Consider the following 12,760-nt stretch of genomic DNA (forward strand, 5'->3'; position numbering starts at 1 on the left):
TTTAGCATTTTATACTTTGTAATTTTGACATTATATGTATTCGAGCTGTATATTACCACCCCACCATATTAGTCGACTCGTAAAAATTTGTTTAAAAAAATAATAACATTAGTATTATTTTAAAATGAATGATATTAATATAATTTCAAAATAAATTATATTGTTATTATTTTCAAATTACTACAGATATTAAATAATGGTGTGGAGCTAAGGTTTATATTCTCTGCCATTTCTTTTATCGAAATACATCCAGATTTGGACACAACCTTGTTATCTTGGCGTCAGTTGAAAATCATTTTGGCTTTGTTCCGCATGGGAAGAAAACAATTGACTGGCTGCTGATAGGAACCGCAGCCTCTTGAATCTTTGACCATTTCCGGTCCAATGGCTTTGCGTTGGGAGCAACGGGAATCATTCCGTTGGCCCAAGACTTTTTTTTACTAGAAACGAAATATTTACGTGAGAAAATTTTAACTATGTGGCCTACAAGAGCTTATCGTGGGTGACTAGCCTAGAGGCAGTTGGTTGACCTAGATTATCTCGGCAACGGTTTATTGATTGGATCGTTCTTAACGGTATTATTATTCTATCATCCACTTTCACTGCGGTTGACACTATATTTCCCCGCTTATTGAATTATTTGGTAGCTTCTGGCGTTTAACGCGACTGTCAGATAGTGACCCGATTTCGGAAAAAGACGGACAAAAGTCTAAAATGATTTTACGTGATAAAGAGACTCGAAAATTAGCTGAAATCCTCATTAATGATTACTAATTACGGATTTATAAGCCGTTTTAAGTAAGTATGCAACCCTTAACTCATAAATGTAAGCCAAAATATGACAATTTTTTTAAGAACACGCACAATCTCTTTTTTCTTCCAAATTATTTGGATTGAAGCTGCTGGTGTTAAGTTGATATGATTGTTATGGAATAAAAATCACAATATTCCTTGGACCTTATGCTTTGCCTACATTATTCATTAATTTTGAATATTATTGCTCGCATCCGTATGGTTTTGCAACGTAAAAAGGCGTATCCGTTTTCCACGCGTAATTTCACATAGAGTAGACATTATCTTTCGTTTACGAAATATGTAACTCAAGAAATTTACACCGTATTATAATGTAGAGATATTTTAGAAATACAAAATAGAAATCTTGAAAAAAGTACTTTAAAATGAACTGATATCCTAGTTCATTTTAAAGTACCAAACGTTTACAAGATTTTGAGTCGATAATGCGATTTTAGTTTTGCGAATGCTTACGAGGTTATTGCACCGAGAAGGCTGTTGCAAAATTAGATAGCATTTGAATGAGGAATGCGATGTAAAAAAGTTTCGGATTGTAGTCGGCCTAATGCGGTTGAAGCAATTAATATTAGTTCGCACCGTAATACCGTTCATAATATTATTTTTGCAGTCTTTAGTAAATTAGCTAAAATTATCGAAATTCAAAGCCTCTGTGATTAACTTTCCATACGCCAGACAAGTTTCCGAAAATATCGTTGTACTCACTTTAAATCGGAAAATTAATTCTTTGGCTTTAAAAAAATGACTGATTAAATAGAAGTTTATATAAAACTTCATAATATTTTTGATTTCAACAAAAAACCTGTGTAATAACCATTTTACAAGTTGTATGAATAAAGTAACACTTTGTTTTTCCCTTTAGTTAACTTTTCTTCTTTTAAACTAGTATGCTTGGTTGAAATAAGATTATGTATTCTCTCAATGGATAATTTTCAGTATTGATTTACCAGTGTTTGCTTCAAAATTATCAGAATTGACTGGAATAGAACAGCATCAGTAAACCTTTTTTCAATGCATAGGGATTGGGGAGTATTTTTTTTAAATTATTTTAATGTTCTTCTTATCAAGATTGCGCGCAATATGCATCAGCCAAAACGGAAAATAGTGGCTAGGCGGCAAGTAGTAATCGCGGGAACAGTGGGTCCTTCCCTCTCGACGTCATGTATGAGTTTTATTTATTTTTAATTTCGATTAACAAGCATTTCTGGCACTGCAGAGGTGGATACTCCAAGTTTTATCGTCCTGAGGAACAAAATTCCTCCTTCTAATGGAGTAAATTTTCTTCTTACTACAAGTTTTAAATATTTAATATTAATTTATTAAATTTACTCCATTAGAAGGAGGAATTTTGTTCCCCAGGACAATGAATATTTTAAAAATAGATTATAATTTAATATTTAATAATTATAAATTTAAATAAAATGAGATTAAAATAAAAAAGATTAAAGAATTAAAGTATTAGGTTAAAGTTAAAAGATTAGGTTAAGGATTTATAGATTAAAATTTTATATAATTTTTTTAGCGCATATTAGTCTTATAGTGCATTGACGGGAATGTGTTGCGGGAAAGAGTTGAGTTCCAGTGAAGTCCGCCCTTGGGCTACCCTGCCGCTCAATATGGGTTATCGGGCGTTCTTGAGACTAATTGTTCCCGAGTTGAAACAGTTAGGGACGTATATAAATCCCTGGGGCAGTGGGTCCATCCCTCTTGACGTTTATGCATGAGTTTTCCAACCGCGTGGTTTTTTACTCCACGTCCATTGTGATGTTGCGAATGCATTATGCATGACCCCTCCATTTCACCTCTTTTGACCTCCTCCTCATCCCTTTCTTCTTCCTTCATTTCGCTCTATTTCCTCCACTTCCTCGCATTTCTACTTCCTAATTCCTTCTTTCTTTCCTTCCTTCCTTCCTTGACCACGGCTAATCTCCTCATCTTCGCGGTGATTTGGCGCTACCGCTAAGGACGTGTCTTCTCAGCATTTTTGGACGTACACTAACGGATCTTGTGGCGGAGGTAATATAATTAGAGATGAGTGAAAATCGCAAATGCGATAAATGTGATATAGATGCGATGTGCGCAAATGAATGCGACATAGATGCGATGACTGGACTTTTATGATATTTTTTTCGAAAATTTGCCTTTTCGACGGCCAAATTCGTACATTTTGTGCCGAGCGCAGTTTAAATGCCCCGCCGACACTCACCGCTTAAAGCATGTGAGCGACTGGCCAGCTGCTAGTTGGCTGGGACTCCACGTGACCGCGAACTACAAGTGGACGCGGGCAAGCTGCACCTCCGCCAATGTATGTCTCATTCCTTATTTTATTATTGTTCTAGGACATAATTATTTAGAATATTTTGCATTTTGTCATATATGTAACTGTGTTTCACTACATTTCATCGTCATCTACCTCACTATGAAAATAAAAAATAGACACTACAAAATGCTATAAACTGTAATTGAAAGTGCGATAAAATAAAAATGATAGTGCTATTTTCACGTATCTCTAAATATAATATACTGGCAGGCTACCCGGTCTTTCCCAGGGAGGATATTACGCAGAGAAGTGGGGAACTTGGAATTCATGGTCACATAACACGATTTTTAGGTAAAGGAACAAAGCAGGTATGGTGACGGTATTTTGGCATAAATTTCCGTATATCTTCGCATGAAGTCACCTTTTACCTCGCTCCTCAACATTGATCGTCATGTGTGTAAGTACGCGCGTTGGCCAAAAATGTCGTGTGGACGCATACCCCACTAAAAAGGTTATCACCGAGATGATTAATAGGTAAGTGTAATACCCTTTGAGTTTTTTTCCCCTGTGAGATTGTCAAGAGGCGTTCATACCCGGCAGGACGTCCAAACGCAGAAGTTGTATGAAGTGACGCAACCGAAAGTAACACTTTAGGATTTGAAGGCATGAGATGCACATATGTACTAACGTTGGTTGCAATCCGTGAATCCTTATGGAAATGCGTTGCGGGAAGACGAACAGACATCCTCTTTTATACATATAGATCTAATCTGCTGCGTGCAATTCGCGTTGATTTCCGTGGCAAGTTGCAATTCTTAAGGCCGTTTTACACGGGGCACGGAATTGCGCAGGTTAGAGCTGCATTAATTTCTAAAATGGCTGGGAATTGCGCGAATGCATGAACGAAATTAGAACAGGGGCTATTTTGCCGTCTCGCATCCACGCATTCTCGCATGTGTTCTATCAATTCACCGCTTTACAGACGCAATTTCGATTGAGCAATTCCGTGTACCGTGTAAAACGGCCTTTAGACTAGGGATAGAACCGAGGTTCTTTGGTTTACCAGGCTTGGCACCTAGTAAAAACAATCGCGGTTAAATTGCCAATGAATTAAGGGTCGTGATTAGCGTCATGATCCTCGTACTGGCTCGGAAATCCGCAGTCCTTGGTTAGATTCTCGGTGTAGGCATATATTTCCCCTATTAATTAATTTGAGGATAAATGCGAAACTGTAGGGAACATATCCCAACTTAGATTCTTTTAGTTTTGTAAAGACTTGTGTAAGAGTATTTTTACGGTACCCAAAGGTCTAGAGCCTAACGTCCACATGGTATGTATTAAGTGCAGGGTAGGCCACAATTTGATTATTTAGAGAACTTGTATATAGCAAAAAAAAAAGCCTGCAATTCATGATGTATATAAAAATGATTCAAATTATTTATCATTAAAGGAACATAATTAACTTCCCCATCTGTTATTTATTGCGTTAATCGAGCTTTATTGTCGATTATAATAGTGAATAAGATATACTTTTGCTAACTTCGTAGAGTATCCAGCGACTATGTATTCGTTCTACTTTAAGGGATAAAGAATTTGTAAGTCGATTCTTGGTCTGGTTTTCATTTCACGCCGAAAAATAGATAATATTGAAATTTCCCAATATTTTCCGATTGTTTTTGACCAAGAGGAATTAATTTTCGTAGGTACCCTTGACTTTATACAGGTGATACATTTCTGCTGAAGGCTTTCATAAACGAAGCTATGAAAGGATGCTCTCTCTGCAAGGTGAAAATGCTGTCACTTCGAGTTTGAAATCTCAAAAAAGACGACGAAGGAAGCGACAAAGAAAAATTTCCCAGATTTTAGATGAACAAAGTCAATTTATAATCAAAATCTTCTGACGTTCACAAAGAACTACCACTTTCCTTATTTCTTGCATTAATAGAACTTTATTGTCGATGTTAGTGGTAGAAAGGCTTTACCTCCTACACTGTTTACAATGACATGTATACAATTTAGAAATTGGCTCATGATCATCATCATTGGTCAACAATCCTAGGATTGGTTTGACGCAGCTCTCCACTCTATTCTCCTATCAGCTAATCTTTTCACACCTACGTATTTCTTCTCTTTCACATCTTTCTTTACTTGTTCCATATATTTTGTTCGAGGTCTTCCTTTTCCATTCTTGCCTTCCACTTGTCCTTCGACGATTGTCTTCATCAGGCCATCATGTCTCAAGATGTGGCCTATAAGGTTGTTCCGTCTTCTTATTAAGGTTTTCATTAGGCTTCTCTTCTCTCCTACTCTTCTTAGGACTTCCTCGTTACTAACTCGGTCGATCCATTTGATTTTCATCATTCTTCTGTAGCACCACATTTCGAAGTCCTCTAGAAATTGAGAAATCTAGAAATTGGCTACTGGCTAAAATTTATACAGTAAAATGTGCTGTCTATCACATGAATGAAAAAAAATGCCAAAATTCCGTCACCATTCCTGCTTTGTTCCTTTACCGAAAAATAGTGTAATGTGACCATGAATTCCAAGTTCCCCACTTCTCTGGGTTTGTTTTTTTTTAATTTTTCAGGTCGAACGAAAAAAAATTCTATAGAAGATTTTTACAAAATTCGCTATTAAAAAAATAGATTTTGCCTGCTGGCGACAATCGTTCTTCACATAATCTCATACTGATTGAATAAAATGAAATTTGGAGCTTCTGGCTTCAGCATTCCTCCGCAATTGGGTTTCAAAGGTGTTAATTCCTGTTGGGCGATTAAGACAAAGCTGCCAAAATAAACAGCCCTTCGCGGGTTCTCCGGGTATAAAATTGATTAAAGATAGCGCTGAACGGTTTAAAGTGCTTGTTCCACTAAGTAGCAGTGAGCGGTTTCCCTTGAAAACAACCGGAGCCGAGCGGACGTATGACTAACGGCAAATCCTCGCGAGATTATGGAGTCTGCTACGCGATCTCTGCGAAAGAACCAATAAAACTGAGGAACGCGTGGAGTATGACGGCGTTTGCTAAGAGCCATTTCCATACAAAAGACTGCTCCGAAGAACTGGGCCGGCCGTCCGAGAACATCTGGTCAGTAAAGGGGTATCTGCCACTCAAACTGGAAGGGCGATCAGCCGGGAAATTACATAAGGGATGCTCTATGAATGAGCCGAAGTTAGTAAGTAGTTCTTTTTATCAACGGACCCCTTCTCCTTGACTACGCGATTTTAAGCGAATGTGCGAATCCAAATTTTCGTAATTTTCGTCGAGAAATATTGATTCATAAGTGTGATGTTGTCAAATTAGTCCTCATTAGATTAAGAAAATTCCTCCCTTTTCAATTTTCTTTGATTTTATCCTTTGTAGTTGAATTGAGCGCCATTTTAATTCGATATCGAGAAATTCTGCTTAAAAAAATGTGGCATAGCCAAATTAGTCGTCATTGCATTCAGAAAATTCATCCTTTTTCAGTAAACTTAAAATATTACCCTTAATAGTTTAATTAAGTGCATTTTTTATTCAACTGATGTATATTATATTCTTTTACAGATTGTTTTTATAATGAATGAAACATTAGAATTACTGTGTCTTCATTTCCATTATTTGGTGGTTTTTATCTTATGCCACATATTGAACAAGAATTTGGACAAAGGACATTTATACTTCAATTTAATTTATATTTCTGTCTCCGCGTATATTAGCATCGTATGAGAGTACAGAGAACGAATTTTTTAATACATTATTGAAAAAAAAGACTCCGAGATTAGCTTAATTTTATGGAAGCAAGTCAAAATAGCATTATAAGAAACATGCTTTGAAAATGACGGGTGAATCTGTCCTTGTGTGGAATTGATACGAATTTATGTTTAATTCTGTCAGCTAATCCTCCTGCCGCAGGCGATATTGTTCAGGGCTATTTTTGGCCCTCTGTAAGCCTCTATAATTCTACCTCCTTTCATAACATCCTCAAACTTCCTCTCTTTACTGTGAACATGTATGTCTTATAATTTAATTCCATCATTTTCCGTTATCGCCGAAGCAACGAAATTGGTGGTAAATCAGTCTGTGGGAATCTTTTACTCCATAGCTCCCACCCTGTCTACTAGTAACTGAGAAGAAAGCCATGTAATTTGTACTGTTTGACTTGTAACATCGAGCTTGCTCAATACTATTAAAAACAGGACATGGGTTTGAGAAATAAACCACGTATCAGATTTAAATGCTGAGTCTGGTGACTTTTGGTTCCAACTTATGTAGAATATTTATCTATATTCTTTTGCATATAATCATATTTACAGATAGAAGTTGAAACAAAGAGACAGGAAAATAAGAGGATGTCTGTATGTCTATCCGCTATGCATTTCCAAACGGCAGCACGGATTGTACCCAAAGCTAATAAATAGGTGCATCTCATGCTCTTAAAGCCTTTAGTGCGACTTTTTGTTGTGTCCGAAGCGACCTTTACGACGCGTCGTTTTTCCAATACCGTTTGTAACGTACCGTCACACAACTTCTGTGGTTGGACATCCTGCAAAGGTAGGCACACCTCTTGTTACACTTTTCCCTGACATAAAGGTTATGCGAACTTTCTAGACAGAAATAATCTTTTCATCTTAAAACGGCACGGCTCTCTCGCTTCTAAGCTGCGAACGCTACGAGGGTGGTACCTAGTCAAAACATGAGACTGTTGTGTTTCCATGTGTAACATCCAGATTGCAATCACCGAGGGAACAGACTTTCCGGATAACTGTCAACTACCTTTCCAGCATAGCTAGCTGGTCAAAAAGAAATTTGATGAAAGATAGTGTGGCCGGAAACATCGTTATGTACCTTTTTGATCCATATACAATCTTAAATGTCATTCAGTAAAGTCACTTTCCTTCGCTCAATTACAAAATGTGGAGCACACAATTTTTTGTATCACGGAAAAGTTGCGTGAATATCAGGCCGGATGTCATTTGAGTTGATCATGGTCATTGTATGTTCGAGAATCACTATGCAGCAAAATATTATTCCTACGGATCTAACCCCTGTTCTTATGTATTTATTTTACTTTTTTATTACTATCAGCTTTCTTAATGATCTTTGTCTCTTTCATCATCTTTTTGTATCATTCATATTACATAATTCCACAAATCATTCAAAGAGTGCGAATCTGTAACCGATTTCTTTAGGACAATTTGATGCATTACATTATTATAAGTATTTATAATCAGTGGCGCAGCGAGGGGAGGTTTTGGGGGATGAACCTCCCCCAGAACTCAGAGAAATTTTAAAATTTGATCCATTTTACTTAGGTGGATAAATATTATTTATAGAATAGTGTAAGGATTAATAAAATCTCCCCCAGAAAGCCGTAAAACTCACCATTTTGAACCATTTATCATAAAAATTTTATGGGGGAGGGCTCTCACACCTCCAGCATTCCATACTCCCCAGTATAAGTTGCTCCTAAACCCCCTGTAGGCTTAATTCCTAGCCATAACGGAACCTAATACCATAACGGAAATCGTTGAGAATTGAGCATTGGACATGCTTTCAAGAATTACCACGATTTTGGGAGTTTTCTCAGTGCTCTGAATGTTTTTTTAGCAGAAAGCTGCACTGTGGAGGCTATTTTTTTTCAAGAACATCTCTATTCATTGGCCCGAGGTTGCATTTGTTGAAGGAACGCACTCTTATACAGGGTGTCCCATTTATCTTGACCACCCGAAATAACTTTTTGTCCAGATGCAAATTCAAAAATGTGTCAAGCAAATGTCCATTAGCCGTCACGGGGACATTAATCAGCATGATTGCCTTCCTTGTAGCTTTTTTATTTACAAAGATATGAACAGTGGTATGTCTTTTTTAAATGGCACCCGAAATTTTTTATTCGGCAATTCATTTCATCTCCTAAAAACTTATTCAAAAATGTAGCACAGTGGACCATTTACATAAACACAACGTTATGAAAACATAAGAAACTCGTCCACTTACCGGAGTTAGCGGCAAAAAAATGACAAGCAAGTCAATACATAACACAAAAGTCACTTTGAGCCCGGAACCACAACCGCATCCACGTACTGGAAACCTACAGTAAACAAATGACAACCAAGTCAAAACATGGTCCATTGTGCTACATTTTTGAATAAGTCTTTAGGAGATGAAATGAATTGCCGAATAAAAAATGTTGGAGGCCATTTAAAAAAGACATACCGCTGTTCATATTTTTGTAAATAACTAAGCTACAAGGAAGGCAATCATGCTGATTAATGTCCCCCTGACGGCTAATGGATATTTGCTTGACACATTTTTGAATTTGCATCAGGACAAAAAGTTATTTTGGGTGGTCAATATAAATGGTACACCCTGTATATGCCGGGAAGAGAAAAGAACTTCATTGTAATTGTATCTCGAGTCTCCCGACTGTTTGCAAGGTCATCAGAGCGAACCTCCAGCGTCATCCGTAATGAAGAACCGCTGACCCGTGACAGCAAATTCGGGGCCCAGGAGGGAGTCTGTGGGATCACTCCATGGTGCAATCGCGTGCTTGGACCGTTAATACTTCTCCCAACTGGAGTGATTCGTTGCCTCTAAAGGATCCTTATCTGTCCCCGTGGAAACATTCAGGCCCTCCCATTGTTGCGGGACTAATCCGCACCCCAAAATGAAGCCGACCACGAACCCCTTTAATGGCCGATAAAAGATTATAACGGATCAAACGTGTGGTCTCCTTAAGACGAAACGAGCCGACTCAACGCTTTCCAAATTACACAGACTTATTAAGCTCTTCTCTGGGAACCAGCTCCATCTTTCCCCGTTCAAAGTGGATCCTTTCGAGGAAAAGGTGTCTGCTGATTTCGAGTCACATCACTTAATTCGCTCCCATCCCAGAAATGCAGCCACTTGAGTTGGTTCCGGCGGGAGACAAAGGAATGGGGTGCTCTCATAAAACTAAAATGGTATTTTTTTACATTTCTAGATAAATAAGTTAAAGTTATTAACGCATGCAAAATATGAGTTCATTATTCTCAATATTCTTGTTGCTACAGAGCTTCAAAGTTCGCAAAAATTACTAAATTCTATCGTGCGACAAGAACGCCCTGTGACGTCAGAATGCAAGTAAGCAGATTCGCTCCATGGCAATAACAAAACAACAGCGACAATAACAAACTTCTACGACGATACCGTTTATAACTTGAAGGGTGTGTAAAAATAGTTGTGAATACTTTAAAAGTTTTTACGGTGCGCGTATTGCGTAAGGGCTGTCTCCGACTTCGTAAAGACGCATTCTGGGAACAATCTGAAGGTAGATTAATTCATGGTCAATTATCTATTCTCCAGTAATGAAGATTTCTTGGCGCGGAGTTTAGAAGCCGCAAAATTGAAATGTAACATAAATTGAATCAACAATCTCGTTCGCTAGTACTATAAGCTTGGTTTGTATCTCATTTAATTACTGTCACTGCTTTTAATGTGTACTTGGTGCAATATTGGAATGTGTGAAGTCAATGTTTCGGAGGAATAAAACGGAACATATTTGACGGCGATTTACTGAGCATTCCTGAGGTCTGGAAGAAAGGCTTTCCGTGAGTCGCAGTTGTTTGATAGCTTCAACTGTTAATGAATTTGAGCGTTTGCACTGTTGGGGATAAGGTGACATCGGAACGTAAAGTGAGACTAATAACTATGTTCTGTGGAAATCGCCGCAGATGAGTTGGATGAAAAAGTATTAAGCGCTATTTCTCAAGACTGCTGCATCTTCCAGTATCCATAAATTGAATAAACTTGTCAATTATTCAGGATAAATATTTCACATGGCTGATGATGAAATTAACATGTAATGCTATGAAAAAAATAAATTGTACTGAGAGATGCATAGGTTTTAGGCGACTGCGACGTGCATAGGCGACTGGTCGTTTGGAGCGCAAGATTACTATACAATTTTCAAAGTGGAATTTTAGGAATAATACGCAGATGAACTGCTTTCACTGTGACTTTCAGCATGAAGGATATTTTTTATCGCATAATCATTCATTTCAGTGGAATTCCCCATTGTCGTTGCCTTTAAAATTCTAAAGTGTGCTTTTCTAACCGATCTTCGAAAGGTAATGTTAAAGCCAGGCTTCCGCGCTAAGCTCTCGGTAGATAGCATTTAAAAGACAGGATTTTGACGCAAGCTTTCATGGCGATATTGATCCAAGCAGAGGGAAAATGTTGTTTATAACTAAAATGCAAAACCGTTGCCATGGTGAATAAGAAACCTGGACATTGAGGTGGTCAGCGAAGTGGCCCGGAAAGCCAAAGGCCCGTGGTTCGACTCCCGGATTCCAGGAGAATTTTGATTCATGGCAATTCAAGTAAATTTCACTGCCGTTACACGCGGCAGAATTGAAATATTAGACGTAGCAGCTTAGTGGATGGAGAATTTGGTTGTTGGTGGAGGGGTCTCGGGTTCGAACACCGGGTGAGGCCTTCGGAGAGCCACAAAATAAAAATCCCCGAAGTATGAGGTGGCCCACAGAAAGGCCACAACTTATTTACTATTTAACTTTCAAACGATTTAAATTTTCCTGAAGAACAATATTCTTCTCTGGCTTTAAAACGGGTTAGATTAGTGCAACAAGAGAAGTCGGCTGTGGCGGAATACAGTATAAATGAAGATCATGCCATTGGATGGGGAGATGCAAATATTATTTGTCACTCAGAACGCTGTTGAGACCGTATAATTAAGGAAGCCATCGAGATCTGCCTCTACCAAAAAAATTTCAATCGTGATACAAGCTTTCATGTTAGCAATGCAATGAGACCTGTAATCAGTTGCATAAAAAGCATGAGGAAAATATATAAAAAACTTCAAAAGGCCATCAGGCAATCGGACGACACTAATTGTTGTACTCAAGATTGGATTCGTATTGTTATACCCGAGCCTTATTGTTGTACTCGCACAACGGTCAATTCGATTCAGTGTGCATTTGGACATTCAACATGCCTTGAGAATGGAAGACAAGTCGTTTTCCTAAACCTCGGCCAACGCGACTGAATTATCCAGGCGAAGAGCCCGAGAATGGTTCCTCAATATTTAATTATTATTTAAGAGTTTAAAAGGGAACCACATTTCCTTTGTCTTTCGGTGGAATCAAATTAAGTGCCTGCACTTCTGGGATGCTAAGCTGAATGTGTGAAGTTGTCACACGCTCCTGACCTTGTCCGGGAAGAGCTCTACAGTCACCTATCCACTGGTTGAGTGAGTGTGGTTCTAGTATGATATCTTCGGATTTAAGTAAGTAATTGTAACGGTTATTTTGATATCACATTACAAATAGACACCAAAATATTAAACACTTGCCCTGAATACGTTATACGTCCTCATGAAGAGACCCATGAGCGATGGCACGTACTGCATCTTCAAAAACCACACAGACAAATTCCAACACACGACTGATAATTATTCAGGACGAAAAATCGGGAGCGACGACGCATACGACTGCACTCCACCATTTTTCTATTCCATCACTCCAAGGGCGTACCCAGGATCAAAACTGGGGGGGGGGGCAAGGTTGTTCAAGTTGTAGGCAAGATTCAAGCATGGAAAAGATGAACGAAATCAACATTTTAAGGAAACTGTAACAACTCTTTATTAGGTTTTAAATTTATTTGCTTGAAAAAATATTATTTTCCTTCAAGGCATTTGCGATTTTTGCTTCTGGGGG

General features: G+C 38.1%; 1 protein-coding gene across 1 annotated transcript in view; it reads right to left on the bottom strand.

Moving 5' to 3' along the window:
- The window catches only part of LOC124168740, a 117,641-nt gene that overhangs the window by 50,805 nt on the left and 54,076 nt on the right, over window positions 1-12,760 (bottom strand). The gene's annotated exons all lie outside the window — the stretch shown is intronic.

This window comes from Ischnura elegans, chromosome 12, assembly GCF_921293095.1.
Source record: "Ischnura elegans chromosome 12, ioIscEleg1.1, whole genome shotgun sequence".
In the NCBI taxonomy this organism is placed as follows: domain Eukaryota; kingdom Metazoa; phylum Arthropoda; class Insecta; order Odonata; family Coenagrionidae; genus Ischnura; species Ischnura elegans.